The sequence below is a fragment of the Gorilla gorilla genome, chromosome 1, assembly GCF_029281585.2.
Source record: "Gorilla gorilla gorilla isolate KB3781 chromosome 1, NHGRI_mGorGor1-v2.1_pri, whole genome shotgun sequence".
NCBI lineage: Eukaryota > Metazoa > Chordata > Mammalia > Primates > Hominidae > Gorilla > Gorilla gorilla.
In genome coordinates, this window is record NC_073224.2 from 187431209 (window position 1) to 187444817 (window position 13609).

The 13609-nt window shown below is 41.8% G+C and overlaps 1 protein-coding gene across 31 annotated transcripts in view; it reads left to right on the forward strand.

The window, feature by feature from the left end:
* The first annotated feature begins 1099 nt into the window (after positions 1-1099).
* The window catches only part of TUT4 (terminal uridylyl transferase 4), a 143649-nt gene continuing 131139 nt past the window's right edge, over positions 1100-13609 (forward strand). For 17 of the 31 annotated variants that reach the window (XR_008667871.2, XR_010131033.1, XM_055348762.2 and 14 more), the window contains exon 1: positions 1141-1702. The gene's annotated coding sequence lies outside the window, so the exon portion shown is untranslated. Of the gene's footprint in view, positions 1703-7671; positions 7765-13609 lie in introns of all 31 variants that reach the window. The other 14 variants (XM_055348794.2, XM_063698708.1, XM_055348751.2 and 11 more) reach the window with 10 other exon arrangements.

Sequence of the window (13609 nt, forward strand, 5' to 3'; positions counted from 1 at the left end):
CCAAAACCAGGTAGGGCTCTTTTGACTTGAAATCCAGTCCTCTATCCATTATACCTGGGCCTTGTAGCATCAGCCAGATTGGGGTAAAATGCACTAACTCTGAACCCTAGTTTTTTTATCCGTAAATGAGAGCAACAGTACGTACCCCACAGGGCTATCGTGAAGTGGAGCGTCCCTCTGTAACCTCTAACCAGTCCCAGCCTGAGTCACATTATAAGAAAATTTATAAGGCACCATCTTGTAAATACTTAAGATTTAACATCTTCCCTTCACCTCTACGTCCACTCTTTTCATACCTTTTTCCTGCCTAGCATGTGTCAAACTCAAAGGACCGGGCACAGAGCACAGAGGTTGTGTGCTTTGTCCAGCTTTGAGGTCAGAGATTGGCTAAATAATCTCTGAGGCTGGGGTCTTAAAAAAACAACAACAAAAAACAAAACTAACAAAACCTTAAGTCCGTTCCGCCCGTGACTTTAAATAATTATGTAGAGGAATGTAATACGTTAAAAGCAAGGGGATGAGGGGGCCCATTGATGGTAGTTGGTTTTATGCCCGCCTGCAGCTAAAGAAATGATTTCTAAAACCTCTTTTGGGGGTGGGAGATGGAGTGCTCCAGAGATTTCTCTTTGAGCTCCTTCATTCCTGAACTGACTGCCTTTTCAAAGGAAAAAAGGTCCAGCTGCGGTGGGCTGGAGGCCGTGGTGAGTGGGTGGGGGTCGACCCTGGCGGCTTCCTCTGTCCCGCTCCCTACCGTTGCTCCGAAGCCCGCTTGGGCTTCCGAGGGTCCGCCAAGGCTCGGGCCAGGCCCAGTCCGAGTGCCAGGCCAGAGGGTACCCATTCCAGGCCGGCCTTCCTCCCCAGGGGGAGCAGCCTTGGGAGCGAGGCGCCGAGGCGGCTCTCGGGCTCGGCTTCCAGCTCGGGGGCCTCGGCAGAGACGAGGAACCAGACTGGGGCAGCACTGGGGCGCCCGCCACCCCCACCCACACCCACACCCACACCCACACCCACTCCGGCAAGCGGGCGAATCAGCGCGGCTCCCCCGCGGCGCCCAGGCGGGCTGCGGGACCTCGCGACCTCCGCTTGGCGGCCCCGCCCCTGCCCGCGAGCCCCGGGTGGCTCCCTCCTCCCCTCTGCCAACGGCCCGCCCCCTCCTCGCGAGCTAACGGGCGTCTCTCGCGCGCTCCCTTCCCTCCGCGTGGGTGTGAGTGCGCGATCCTCCTACCTCGGCCTTCTCCCCATTGTTTCTTCGCGGCCACCACGAGACCCCTCCCCCCAGTGCTGTTCCCCCCTCCCCCGCCCCGGTGTAAACGGTGCCTGTGGGGCCCCCCGAACGAAGGGAGGGGGCACCCCTGAACCCTTTCCTCTGCGCGTAGCTCCTCCTCTCCCGGGCCAGGACCCCATTACAGGCTCTGTCCTCTCCCCTCCCCCTCTCCCCCGGCAACCGCTCTCCCTCGCCCCCTCCCCTCAGCGGGTCCTCCTCTTTCTCTCCTTCTCCCTCTCCCTCCTCCTCCCCCTCCCCATCCCTTCCCCCCCACAATGCAGTTCGCGGCGCGGCGGACATGGCGGTGGAGTCCTGAGCTAGTCGTGTCCCGGCCTCCAGCGGCGGCAGCGGCGACGGCGGCGGCAGCAGGAGGCGGAGGGAGAGCAGGAACCACTGAGATGAGGAGGCGTCGCGCGCGCCTGTAGCTCGCGGGCCTCGCAGGTACGAGGTTCCGGCCGCGGGGCAGCGTCGGGTACCGAGGGGGTGTGCTCGGGAAGGCCGGGCGGCCCCCGGTTCGCCCTCCCCAGGTGCCGCGCTTCGCAGGTGTCGGGGGCCTGGCCTGAGAGCGTCTCAGCCGCCCCCTTGGGGCCTGACACTTCTTTCTTTCCTGTAACGGGCTTCGGGTGTCCCAGGGGAAGGCTGAGATAAGGGAGGTAGGGACGGCGGCCTGGGCGGCCTGAGGAGGGCATTGGGGCGCTTTGGGGACGAACTCCACACTGTGGCTGGAGCTCCCGGTCCCGGACCGAAACCTGTTGTAGACCAGCGGGGCGGATTTTGAGTTAACGGGATTGGTTTGAACATTTCTGTTGGGTCCAGTTACGATTCCCTGTCATGTGTACCTTTTTCTTTCACCCTTGCTTAGACATAGGTGACTACATAATGTATATAAATGTATACACGCATGTAATACATACTGAATGTTTCCCCGGGCTCGTCCTTGTAGGGAGAAGGCAGAGGTGTCTGTGTGGATTTTGTTTCTTGCTCGCCCGCCTTCTCTCTCCCCCGCCCTCCAGTCGAAAGGTGGTAATGCGCGGTTTTGACGTGGGTAACTGAGATTCGTATTTGTAAACAGATAGCGCTCTCCTAGTGTGTTGCACGCCTCTGCGAAGGGTTTCAGACTCCTGTTGGTATCTGGATTGCGAAAGAATGAGATGTTTAGACCTGAAAGAAGCACATCAGCGGGATTTCTAGTGGTACTTGAATGGGATGAATTACTGTTGTATTAACAACGTTGATTACACATTTTCTTTTCAGAAGATTGCGAAGTCTTAGATGAATTTTGCGTGAGATCTTAGATTCCGTATATCTGCTTCTTCATTTTGATAGAAGTAGTAGTTCCTTACACATTTGTCCTGCTCTATCGTTATCTTAAATTGTGTCCAGAAATGCAATTCGAATTGTGTATTGTTGGCATGCATTTAGTAATTAGCCCGAGTGGATCAGATGGCCTTTCATTTCCAAAGATTTTTTCCCTCCAGTCTTACAGCAGCGAAATGTTTGTAGCACTTGATGAAACAGAACATATCCTGTTTCTGTTTTTAAAGTAATGAGAACTGTTAGCTAATAAAATTGGATAATCCCAGCCGGATATGATAATTTAGAGAGAATGCCACCCAGAGGTGTTGAATTGTGGGATGGTTTAAAAAGAGAAGCCGACTTTGTGTGTGTTTGTGTATGTGTGTGTGTGCTGGCGCGCGCGCGCGCTGAAATTTTCTTTAGGTTCGGAACTCATGTATGTCACTACACTGCATCGTAGTACTGATTAGTCACAACTGGTAAAATGAAATATTGATTCTCTTAAAAAGCTGTGCTTAAGATAACTCATTAGTGTCTAGTGTGCTATGTTGCTTTTATAAACAAATTTTTAAAAGATTGCTTCTTAGAAACCATATACTTTGGGGAAGATAAGAATTTTAAGTCGTTTTATGCTTTAAAAATATTTATATTTAATATAAACAAAAGAAACTTACTTTTAAAACTCTTAGATAAATTTTCCTGCTGCTTGCAGTTTTTCACTTGGCTAGTGTGGAAAATGAAAAATGAAGTTTTCTTAAAATAATTCAGAAATGGAAGTGAAAGTTAATGACATTTGATGTTTTAAATCCAGCAAACATTTAAATACAGAAAAGAAATTTAAAGTATTTTCATTGTCATAGGCCAAGTTGTTAGTACAGATAAATTAACAAATATTGTCGTGCATATAAGTTCAATTTTATAAATTCTAAGTGACACCTAAAATTACATTTATTTTTAGTTGCTGGAGCTGGAACAGTACAGTGTCTACATTTTAATTTTAGACCTTTTAGAATCAAAATGTATAATTATAAATTTCTCTGATTAACAAAGAGCTGTTTAAAGAGAATTTTTATTAGCTCTCAGCAGATTCATTTTAGAGTAAGTAATTAGAATTGTTTTTTATCTCAAAGTTAATCTTGACATAAAAATAAGTACCATTAATTATGTTGTGTTCTCTACAGAATGTCAAATCAGGATCTGTTGATCAAGAAAGGTGTTTGAATTTATTCATTGTAAAAGTTTCTAGTTTCAGAGAAACAAAATAACCAACACTTACCTGTAGGTCCTGGCCAGGTGGCTCACGCCTGTAATCTCAGCACTTTGGGAAGTGGAGGCGAGAGGATTGCTTGAGCGTAGGAGTTTGATATCAGTCTGGGCAGCATAGTGAGACTTTGTCACTGCCAAAAAATAAAACAAATTAGCTGGGCGTGGTGGTGTGCGTCTGTAGTCCCAGAAGCTGAGGTGGGAGGTTTGCCTGAGCCCAGAGTTCAAGGTTGCAGTGAGGCACAGTTGCGCCACTGTACTCCAGCCTGGGCGACAGAGTAAGACCCTGTCTTAAAAAAAAAAAAAAAAAAAAAAAAAAAGCAATACTTTCCTGTTAATGTTGATGCCAGAACATTTTGTTTGACAAAATAGAACTCAATGAGTTGTGTTCCTTTTTCAAATAAGTTGCAAATACTTGAATTGATTAAAAAATGTTAAATTCAGTTAAAGCCACTGCAGTAGGATAGAAATATGTTCTAAAAAAGAACAATTCTAGAAAGACCTAAAAAGGTCAAAGGAAAGGGACACCATAGTTTAAAACAGGATATGTAGACTTTTTGTTATTAATCTTAGAGCAATTAGAGTTGTTTACTGGGTACTAACTGAATTGTTTTAATTCTAGAATCCTAAATAATTACATAATTTGGGGGAAATGTTTAAAAACCATCATTTCTGCAGAGTATTTTTCTTTCCTTTTTTAAATCTTTATTTTATTATATACAGACTGTATTCAAATAAACCACACACTCTGAAAAAGCAGGTTCCGACTTTTCCTCCGGAGTATTTCTTACAGACCCAAGGAGAAGAAAGGGTATATAAATGCAAAGATTAATGTTAGGATTTTTCCCCCTTAAGTGAGAGATTTGTGTGGTGTCTTATGTTCAAATTATTTTTATGTCAAATCATCTCATTGGATATCTGTAATTATGAGTTGAGGGAGAGAGAAGGGAACCAAAACTTTTTAGAGTGCCTGTTTCGTTCCAGGCACTGCGCTAGACACTGTTTATGCATTTTTTTTTTCACTCGTTCAGTGTAACAACCCTTTGAAACCTGTTTATAGGTGAGGAATCTTTGACTCACAGAGGTTAGTGATTTGCTGAAGATCATAGAATTAGATTTCAAAGCAGATCTCTCTTCCTAATATAACGTATATGTGATGTTGCTTTTCAGGTGTATTATTTTCTCAATTATTTAGAATGGGAAACTGCCTAAGGTTGTTCATTCATTCATTCATTTAAACATTCATTTCATCAAACATTTGCATTTGTATCAGTCTACATATAATACAGTAAATTACAACACACTAGATTGTGGGAGTTGAGAGGGAAGAAACTAGCTCTTGAAGGGTGAGTAGGAGTTTGCTAGGTGGAGAGGAAGATGGACTGGAGGTTGGAGGTCATTCCAGACCTGGGGAATAACATGCAAAGATGATAAATTGTAATGAGCCTTGGGGAGTGAGGGAGAGTGAGAAATTCAGTGTGGTAGGAACTGATATGGGTAGAATGGTGAGATAAATGATTGGAAGTAGCAAATTGTGAGGGACCATTTATGTTGTATTAAGGTGTTTGAATTTTTATCTTGTGAGATCACCAAGTGAGATAGTGGTTGAGCTGTGATTAGAACTATGTTTTCTGACTCCTAGTTTTGTATTTCTTTCTCCTTGGCTTCCTTGCTAACAGAGTTTACCCGTTTTTAGTGGATAGGCAAGCCTTCTTTTCCATACCACTCTTCTCTCCTCTCCCTGTGTTCTAGAGTTTTATCTTGAGGATTCTGTGATCCAAATCTTACTGTCCAAGAACTTTTAATTTTTTGGAAAAGTCTTTTGGGATGAAAACACCTCTGGGGGAGATCACCTTGTTATACTACTTAGGAAGTTTTTTCACTTGTTGGCTTGGATTAGTTGACTATTTTCTAGTTTAGCTCTAGAAAACAATAGCTTAAGGCATTGAAGAGCATGGGCTGGAAGAAGGGAGACGCTATTCATGCAAGTTTGATGTTCACCACTATAGATGGGCAAAGTCCTAATCTTTACATAAGGCATCTTGTACTTTTAAAAAGAAATAGGTATGTTTGTTAACCACACAACAATCTGATTGCTTTAAGTGGGTATTTGATTTACAATGATAATAGATAACTTATTGCATAGTTACTATGAGCTAATTTCTTTCTCAAGATCTTTGAATTGTTAACTTAGTCTTCAAAACAACCCTTTTTATATTATCCTCATTTACAGATGGGAAAAGTCCATGTAGAAGGATTGAGTACCTTGGACAATATCTCGTAGCTAGTTTTCTGCAGTCAGGATTTGAACTCAAAGTGTCTGAGTCTAGAGTCACAGCTCTTTGCCACTATACTGTGTTGTACCTTCAAGCTTAGGGTGTCAAAATTTTGTGTACAGAGAGTGTTAAATTCTGTAGTCACATAGGTTGTTAAAAATATTTTGCAAGTATGCAAAGTATGAATTATAAAGAATGACTAAACCTGATTGCATTTTGTCAGTGTGTAGTTTAATAATATAATTATTAAATTAAATATTTAACTAACACTATAGTTTAAATAATTTAATTGACCAGTCATTAAGTGCTAGTCATGTGCTGAGTATTAGTTTAGGCCAGTGGTATTCAAACTATGTTTGGGGACCTTTTGGAGAGGGGTGTCTCTGAGTCAAACTGTTTTCATGGTAATATTAAGACACAATTTGACTTTTCCCTTATTCTCTGGTCTGGAGTGACATGTGAAGACTTTATTGCTTTGATGGCTAATGTAATGTGTAATAGTGTATTTTTTTCCCCTTTTTTCTTTGAGATATAATTTACAATACCATAAAATTCACACTTCTAAAAGATACAATTCAGTGGCTTTTAGTATATTTATAAGGTTGTGTAACCATCACTATTTAATTTTGGAATGTTTTTATCCCATAATGAAACCCAGTTCCCATTAACAATCACTCCCCATTCCTTCCTCCTCCAAGCCTTTGGCAAGCACTAAGCTATGTCTCTAGAAATTATGGACATTACATATACAAGGAATTATATAGTATGTGGCTTTTTGTGCCTGGCTTCTTTCACTGAACTTAATGTTTTCAAGGTTGGCCATAGTGTAGCATGTTTTAGCTTTTTTCTGGCTGAATAGTATTACCTTCTATGGAGATACCACGTTTTGTTTAACCATTCATCATTTGCTGGACATTTGGGTTATTTCTGCTTTTTGCCTATAAGGAATGGTGCTGCTGTGAACATCGTTAAAAGTTTTTGTGTGGGTGTACATTTTCATTTCTCTTCGGTATATACCCAGATTGTAATTGCTGGGTGTTTCGATAAACTTATGATTAACTTTATGAGGAACTGCCAAACTGTTTTCCAAAGTTGTACCATTTTACATTCTCGGTGGCAATGTATGGAAGGTTCCAATTTCTCTACTCCTCACTATCATCTAGTGGGTGACACTTCACCCACTATCTCACTACCTCATTGTGGGTTTGATTTGCATTTCCCTAATGATTAATAAGATGTTGAGCATCTCTTCATGTGCCTATTGTGCATTTGTCTATCTCCTTTGGAAAGATACCTATTCAAATCCTTTACCCGTTTTTAAAAATTGTTGAGTTTTAAGAACTCAATATATTCTGGATACTAGATGCCCCCACTTTTTTTTTTGAGACAGTCTTGCTCTATCACCAAGGCTGAAGTGCAGTGGCGTGAACATGGCTCACTGCAGCCTCTACCTTCTGGCCTCCACCTCCTGGGCCTCAAGCGATCCTCCTGCCTTAGCCTCTTGAGTAGCTAGGACTACAGGTGCATGCCACCATGCCCAGCTAATTTTTTTGATTGATTTATTTATTTTTGTAGAGACAGGATCTCATCATGTTGTCTAGGCTGGTCTCAAACTCCTGGCCTCAAATGATCCTCCTTCCTCAGCCTCCGAAAGTGCCAGGATTACAGGTATGAGCCATCTCGCCCAGCCTAGACCCTTTTTAGATATATTATTTACAAAAATGCTGTCTCATTTTGTGGAGTGTCTATTCACCTTAAAAAAGATTCTAAAAATTGTGATAAAGTGTACATAAAAAATTAACCATTTAAACTTGTTTCCAACTTTTAAAAATTGCAGTAAAATATACATAACACAACATATCATCTTAATGATTTTTAAGTGTATCATTCAGTGGTATTAAATACATTCATAATGTTGTGCAGCCATCATCACCATCCATCCCTATAACCCATTTCATCTTATAAAACTGAAACTCTATACCCATTAAATGATAATTTCCCGTTCCCTTCTTCCCTCACCCCTGACAACCACTATTCTGTCTTTACGATTTTGACTACTCTAAATACCTCATATAAATTGAATCATACAGTATTTGTCTTGTGGCTTATTTCACTTAGCATAGTGTCCTTAAGGTTCATTCATGTGGCATATTGCAGAATTTCCTTCTTTTTTAAGGCTGAATAACATTCCATTGTATAGATATATCACATTTTGCTTATCCCTTTGTCTATGAGTAGACACTTGGGTTATTTCCATGTTTTAGCTATTGTGAATGATGCTGCTGTGAACATGAGTGTACAGTATCTCTTAGCTTGCTTTCAATGTTTTTGGTATATACCCAGAAGTGAAATTATTGGATCATATGGTAATTTTATTCTTCTTCTATTTATTTATGAGACAAGATCTGGCTCTGTCTCCCAAGCTGGAGTGCAGTGGCATGGTCTTGGCTCACTGCAACCTCTGCCTCCTGGGCTCAAGCCATCCTCCCACCTCAGCCTCTTGAGTAGCTGGGACTGTGGGCACTTGCGACCACAACTGGCCAATTTTTTTTTTTTTTTGTATTTTTGTAGAGATGCAGTTTCACCATATTGCCCAGGCTGGTCTCAAACTCCTGAGCTCAAGTGATTTGCCTGCCTCGGCCTCCCAAACTGCTGGGATTACAGGCATGAGCCATCGCGCCTGGCCTATTATTATTATTATTTTTGACACCTTAGCATCATTGAGTATATTTTTAATTTTTTGAGGAACTGCTATATTGTTTTCCATAGTGGCTGTACCATTTTACGTTCCTACCAACAGTGCACAGAGGTTCTGATATTTCCACAGCCTTGTCAACACTTGCTATTTTCTATTTATTTAATAGTAGTCCTGTCCTATGGGTTGTGAGTTGGTATCTCATTGGAGTTTTGATTTGTATTTCCCTAATGATTAGTGATATTCAGCATCTTTTCACGTGCTTGTGGCCGTCTGTATATCTTCTTTGGAGAAATGTCTATGCCAGCCCTTTGCCCATTTTCGAATCAGGTTGTTTTTTGTTCATTTTTTGGAGTTGCTATATATTCGGGATATTAGTCCCTTATCAGATACATGATTTATAAATATTTTCTTCCATTCTGTTCTGTGGGGTTACTTTGTTTTTTTTTGAGACAGTCTTACTCTCTGTCACCCAGACTGTAGAGCAGTGGCGCAATCTTGGCTCACCACAACCTCCAGCTCCCAGGCTCAAGCAATTCTCCTACCTCATTCTCCTGAGTAGCTGGGATTACAGGCGCTTGCCACTACTGCCCAGCTAAATTTTGTATTTTTAGTAGAGATGGAATTTCACCATGTTGGCCAGGCTGGTCTTGAACTCCTGACCTCAAATGTTCCACTCACTTCGGCCTCCCAAAGTACAAGGATTATAGGCATGAGCCACCATGCCTGGCCTTTACTCTGTTTCTTTTCTGGCTTTTTTTTTTTTTTTTTTTTTTTGGAACAAGGTCTCACTCTGTCCCCTAGGCTGGGGTGCAGTGGCGCAATCATGGCTCAGTGCAGCCTTGACCTCCCTGGGCTCAAGAGATCATCCCACCTCAGCCTTTGGAGTAGCTGGGACTACAGGCACATGTCACCACGACACTCGAATTTTAAGATTTTTGTAGAGACAGGGTCTCACTATGTTGCATAGGCTGGCCTTGAACTCCTGACCTCAAGTGATCCTCCTGGCTGGGCCTCCCAGAGTGCTGGGATTATAGGTGTGAGCCACCATGCCTAGCCTGGCCACCATTTTACTCAGTTGATAGTGTCTTTTGATTAACAAAAGTTTGAAATTTTCAGCCAGTCTAGTTTGTCCTTTTTTTCTTTTGTTGCCCGTGCCTTTGGTGTCATACTCAACAAATAATTGCCAACTCCGATGTCATGAAGCTTTTCCCTTTTGTTTTCGTCTAAGAGCCTTATAGTTTTATGTTTCTTAGTTATGGTTTTATAGTTACAAGTTTAGGTTTCTTAGGTCTTTGATCCATTTTGAGTTAATTTTTGTTTGTGGTCAAAATTCAATCTTTTGCAGGTGGATTACCAGTTTTCCCAGCGCCATTTGCTGAAAAGACTGTCCTTTCCCTATTGAATGGCTTTGTTATCCTTGTTAAAAATTATTTGACCACATATGTGAGGGTTTATTTCTGGTCTGTTTGATTCCATTGGTCTGTCTGTATGTATTTATACTAATACCATACTATTTTGATTACTGTAGCTTTTTTTTTTTTGAAACGGAGTCTCACTCTGTCGCCCAGGCTGGAGTGCACTGGCACGATCTCAGCTCACTGCAAGCTCCGCCTCCCAGGTTCACGCCATTCTCCTGCCTCAGCCTCCTGAGTAGCCTGGGACTACAGGCGCCCACCACCACACCCGGCTAAGTTTTTGTATTTTTAGTAGAGATGGGGTTTCACCATGTTAGCCAGGATGGTCTCATCTCCTGACCTTGTGATCTACCTGCCTCGGCCTCCCGAAGTGCTGGGATTACAGGCATGAGCCACCGTGCCCGGCCTGATTATTGTAGCTTTGTAGTAAGTTTTGCAACTAGGAAGTATGAGTCCTCCACTTTTGTTTTTCTTTGTCAAGACTTTTGGCTATTTGGGGTCTCTTGAGATTCCATGTGAATTTTAGGATTGATTTTGGTATTTCTGCAAAAAATGTCATTGGAATTTTGATAGGGATTGCATTAAATGTTTAGATTGCTTTGGGTAGTGTGGACATTTTAACAACAGTAAGGCCAGGCGCGGTGGCTCATGCCTGTAATCCCAGCACTTTAGGAGGCCGAGGCGGGTGGATTACCTGAGGTCAGGAGTTCAAGACCAGCCTGACCAACATGGTGAAACCCTGTCCCTACTAAAAATACAAAAATTACCTGGGCCCAGTGGCAGGTACCTGTAATCCCAGCTACTCAGGAGGCTGAGGCAGGAGAATCACTTGAACCCGGGAGGCGGAGGTTGCAGTGAGCTGAGATTGCGCCATTGCACTCCAGTCTGGGAGAGAGAGCGAGACTCCATCTCAAAAAAAAAAAAAAAATTAAGTCTTTTGGTCTGTGAACATAGAATGTGTTTCTGTTTATATATTTCTAAATTTCTTTCAGCAATGTTTTATAGTTTTCATTGTACATGTCTTTCACTTCTTTGGTTATGTAATTCCTTAGTACTTTATTCTTTTTGATGGTATTGTAAATGGAATTTTAAAAATTTCCCTTTAGATTATTTATTGTGTTTAGAAATGCAGCTGGTTTTTCGTGTGTTGACTTTGTATCCTGCTACTTTGCTGAATTCATTTTTTAGTTGTGTGTGTGTGTATAATCTTTAGGGTTTTCTACATATAAAATCATATTATTTGCAAACTGAGATAATTTTACTTCTTTTCCAATTGAGATGCGTTTTGTTTCTTTTGCCTAATGGCGTTGGCTAGGACTTCCAGTACTGTGTTGAGTAGAAATGGTGAACACAGGCCGGGCATGGTGGCTCATGCCTGTAATCCCAGCACTTTGGGAGGCTGAGGTGGGTGGATCACCTGAGGTCAGGAGTTCGAGACCAGCCTGACCAACATGGAGAAACGCTGTCTCTACTAAAAATACAAAATTAGCTGGGCATAGTGGCCTGTAATCCCAGCTACTTGGGAGGGTGAGGCAGGAGAATCGCTTGAACCTGGGAGGCGGAGGTTGCGGTGAGCCGAGATCGTGCCATTGCACTCCAGCCTGGGCAACAAGAGCGAAACTCTGCCTCAAAATAAATAAATAAATAAATAAATAAATAAAAAGAAATGGTGAAAACAGGCATCTTTCCCTTGTCTTGATGTTAGAGGAAAAGGTTTTCATTTTTATCATTGAGTATGATGTCTACTGTAGGTTTTCCTTAGATAGCTTTTATTGTATTGAAGTAGTTTCTTTCTATTCCTAGATTGTTGAGTGTTTTTATCATGAAAGGGTATTGAATTTTGTCAGATTCTTTGTCTGCATCAATTGAGATGATCAAGTGGTTTTTCGTTTTGTTTGGTTAATATGTGTTACATTGATCTGTTTTCATGTGTTGAACCATCCTTGCATTCCAGGAATAAATCCCATTTGATCGTGGTGTACAATTCTTTAACTGTGCTGCTGATTTCAGTTTGCTAGTATTCTGTTGTGGATTTTTGCATGAATGTTTATACTATTTTCATTTTAAGCCTCAGCCTCCCAGGTAGCTAAGCATACATTCAGTGACATTAAATTTATTTACATTATTGTGCAACTATCACCACCATCCATTTCCAGAACATTTCCATTTTCCCAAGCTGAAACTCTGTACCCATCAAACAATAAATTCTCATTTCCCTTGCTTCCTAACCTCTAGCAACCACCATTCTACTTTATTTCTCTATGATTTTGACTGCTGTAGGTACTGCGTATCAGTAGACTCATATAATATTTGTTGTGACTAGCTTCTTTCATATAGCATAATGTCTTCAAAGTTCATCCATGTCATAGCATGTGTCAGAATTGTCTACCTTTTAAAGGCAGAGTAGTAGTTCATTATATATATGTCCCACATTTTGTTTATCCTTTCATCTGTTGGTGGATACTTGGGTTGCCTTCACATTTTGGCTATCGTGAATAATGCTTCTTTGAACGTTGATGTTCAAATACCTGTTTCTGCTTTTGGTTATTTGGGTGTATACTTAGAATTGGAATTGTTGGATCATTCTATGTTTAATTTTTTGAGGAGTTGTCATACTGTTTTTTCATTTTCTTGAGTGTGCTCATTGAAATACAAAAATTTTAAATTTGATGAAGTCCCATTTATCTCTTTTCTTTAGTTTTCTTTGCTTTAAGTGTCATACCTAAAAAAACATTGTTGATCCAAGATTATGAAGATTTACTCCTATGTTTTCTTCTAACAGTTTTACACTTTTAGCTTCTATATTTAGGTCTTTGATCCATTTTGAGTTTTTTTTTTTTTTTTAATGTGATATGATGTAGGAGTTTCTTTCTTTTTTTTTTTTTTTTTTTGAGACGGAGTCTCGCTCTGTCGCTCAAGCTGGAGCGCAATGGCGCGATCTTGGCTCACTGCAACCTCTGCCTCCTGAGTTCAAGCGATTCTCCTGCCTCAGCCTCCCAAGTAGCTGGGATTACTGGCGCTTGCCACCATGCCCAGCTAATTTTTGTATTTTTAGTAGAGATGGGGTTTCACCACGTTGGCCAGGCTAGTCTCGAACTCCTGACCTCAGGTAATCCACTGCCTTGGACTCCCAAAGTGCTAGCATTACAGGTGTGAGCCCCCGTGCCCAGCCTGATGTAGAAGTTTTACTTCTTTTTTTTTTTTTTTTTTAAGACAGAGTCTCGCTCTGTGGCCCAGGCTGGAGTGCAGTGGCGTGATCTTGGCTCACTGCAACCTCTGCCTCCTCCTGGGTTCAGGCAATTCTTGTGCCTCAGTCACCCTAGTAGTTGAGATTACAGGTATACACCACCGTGCCCAGCTAATTTTTGTATTTTTAGTAGAGACAGCGTTTTACCATGTT